Genomic DNA, 2,857 nt, shown 5'->3' with positions numbered 1-2,857 from the left:
TATTCCAAAATAAATTATTAAGTTAAACAAAATTTGGAGTTAAAGTGTTGATGCCAAGATAGAGGTAAATATTCATCCATCTCAGCCACAGCCAAAAGCTTTCATTATTTGATGCAAAATATGAGCCGAGTTCTTGAGAAAACCTATGTCTTAGGGCTATTTATGTCATTGCCACTTTGAACATTTTCAATATTTAATTATGAACTTTAAATTTGTTTATCTCACAACTGTATTCTGTGTAGCAACTGAACATGAATTGTAACCAGCTGGGAGGTAAGAAATAGAAATATACTGTGATAACCTCTAAATATAAAAATATCAATACATCAGTGTTGATAGTCAATAACAAGTGAGTTAGAAGCTATTAAATATTACTATTAGATAATTTCTCAAGTTCTATAATTTTCATAATCTATAGAGCAAAATTGATATTTGTGTTATCACCTAAATTTCAAATTCTATTTTATAGAAAATAGAAAAGAGGGGGATCAATTGTAGAAATAATTAAATCACCTCTGATATTTGCCTCCAGAATAAAATCCCTGAAAATTTTCTGTTCTTTTCTAACTCTACAGTATATTAGGTTCCCAATGATAAGTCCATAGGGTATCAGAATACCTATTTAATGATAAAATATAATGGTTTTCAAACTGTTAAGAGAAAGTGTAGGGTTCTGTGGAAGTGTATCACCAACTACTGCAATAGTAGAGGCCAAAGACTCAAGCATCCCAGTTCTTCCATGACTTTCTAGCCAAGTGGTGCTGTGTTTGTCTCTGTTTGTTTGTTTGTTTGTTTGTTTGTCTCTTTTATAGATTGTCTTTCCATCTGAAAGTTCTTTCAGGAGTTCACAGGGGATAAGGAGTTCCATTGATAAAGCTATTGAATTAATTCAATGACAATTTCATAGTCAAAATAAAGAATATGTTAAGTCAGTCATTTATCTTTTTTAACATCTTTTAGCATTCTAGACAAGACAGTTTTAGTTTAGTCTTAACTGATTACTTAAATCAATCCACATAATAAGAGAGGGATTAATAGAGACCAAAGGGAATATTTTTGTATCTTAAAGTGATTAATATACTAAAGAACAGAGATAAAATTGAAGAGGACTAGCAAAGTAAATCAGGTGGTAGAGAAAGAGAAAAGAATGTAAGTCAAAGGTCTAGGCCTAACTCAAGCTGTTCAGGATAGAGTGTCAGAGAGAGACTACAGACTACACTGTAGGAATAACAAGTAGAAGCCATGTTTCAAAGACCTGTATGTATTACACATGAGTTTGAAATAGCTAGCAGCTTGGTTCTCAAAAGATCTCTGAGTGTCATGTGCAATTACTTAGGTGAGTGGGTCAGAATCTCGTTATGAGACTAGTAAATGGGAAAAACCCAGCCAGTATTTTCTCTAGCAATGAGTGAGACATGACAATCAGGGAACAGTGAAACATACCAAATGGGTGATGTCAGTCACAGGACAACATGACCCAGAATTTCAGTATTCTGACCAGACCTCAGATGATGTGGCACATCAGTATGTGAATAAGGAGTCCCAAATGTATGCAGAAGGGAAAGGAGACAATGGTGAATACACAGATAAAAATAATGTGAGACAGCAAGCAACAACAATCATAGCTGATAACATATTTTTGAGTGACCAAACCAAAGACAAGGCATAGACAGAGTGTGTAATTCTTCTTTGGCCATTGTTTGGTACAGTCTCATTTTCAAATCATGTATAGTCATTACAGTTGCCAAAGACAAGAATTAAAATATTCTTCTATATAGAAATAAAAAAGAGCTAAAAGTCCAAAGGGAGAAAAATGTAAGAATATGCTTTCACTTTAAGCTCTGATTTAGATAAAGTAGGAAATGTTATTTTTCTTAACATTGACTTTGGCTCATCACAGCCAAGATTTTTCACAGTTCTTCTAAACTGAGATTATAAACTAAAAAAGAAGAAAAGAGGCTTACCTGGGAAACGAGACTCAAAGGAGTGTGGACTGTAATAAAGCATTATGCTTCCCCAGGAACCAAGATCTTTCTCTGTCTAGTAGAAACTCTAATTTACTCTTTTACCACATTTTTCCCCCAACAAGTATTTACTAAGGCTTTGCAATGTGCCAAGCTATACTAGGTCCAGGAAAATATGATGAATGGCTTTATTGTCTCCATTAGAGAAGAAGAAAGTAATACAGTTGGAAACCTTTCAACCCCCACTCCTATCCCACCTTCTAGTTTTCTACAGTTCTTTCTAATATTTTTCACCAGTATTTATCACATGCTTTTTTGGTATAGTTATTTTTGCATGTGTTATTCCATGTTCTAAATCACAGACACCCTTTTTTTTTAAATTTTTATTTATTTATGATAGTCACAGAGAGAGAGAGAGAGGCAGAGACACAGGCAGAGGGAGAAGCAGGCTCCATGCACCGGGAGCCCGATGTGGGACTCAATCCCGGGTCTCCAGGATCGCGCCCTGGGCCAAAGGCAGGCGCCAAACTGCTGCGCCACCCAGGGATCCCTAGCCTGAGATTTAAGATTTTATTTTTTTTGATTTTTATTTATTTATGATAGTCACACAGAGAGAGAGAGAGAGAGAGAGGCAGAGACACGGACAGAGGGAGAAGCAGGCTCCCTCTCTTTCTCTGTGTTTCTCATGAATAAATAAATAAAATCTTAAAAAAATATATAAATAAATAAAAACAATAAAGGTAGATATCATTTAAATTTTCCCAAATATACCTTCAATAGTGAATGTAGGATGAACTGTCATTTACTTGCTATTATACTAGAAAACGTTTAGTGTTACACAGTGCTTTTCCTCAAAGAGCCTATCATGTTATTTCATTTATTTTCATGAGCAG

The 2,857-nt window shown here is 34.7% G+C and overlaps 1 pseudogene; it reads left to right on the top strand.

Moving 5' to 3' along the window:
- Positions 1-1,242: 1,242 nt before the first annotated feature.
- On the top strand, positions 1,243-1,669 carry LOC100856056 (annotated as a pseudogene).
- Positions 1,670-2,857: the final 1,188 nt, after the last annotated feature.

The sequence above is a fragment of the Canis lupus genome, chromosome 11, assembly GCF_011100685.1.
Source record: "Canis lupus familiaris isolate Mischka breed German Shepherd chromosome 11, alternate assembly UU_Cfam_GSD_1.0, whole genome shotgun sequence".
NCBI classification, from domain to species: domain Eukaryota; kingdom Metazoa; phylum Chordata; class Mammalia; order Carnivora; family Canidae; genus Canis; species Canis lupus.
Note: the sequence above shows the minus strand (reverse complement) of the source record. Positions and strands in the feature narration are given on the sequence as shown.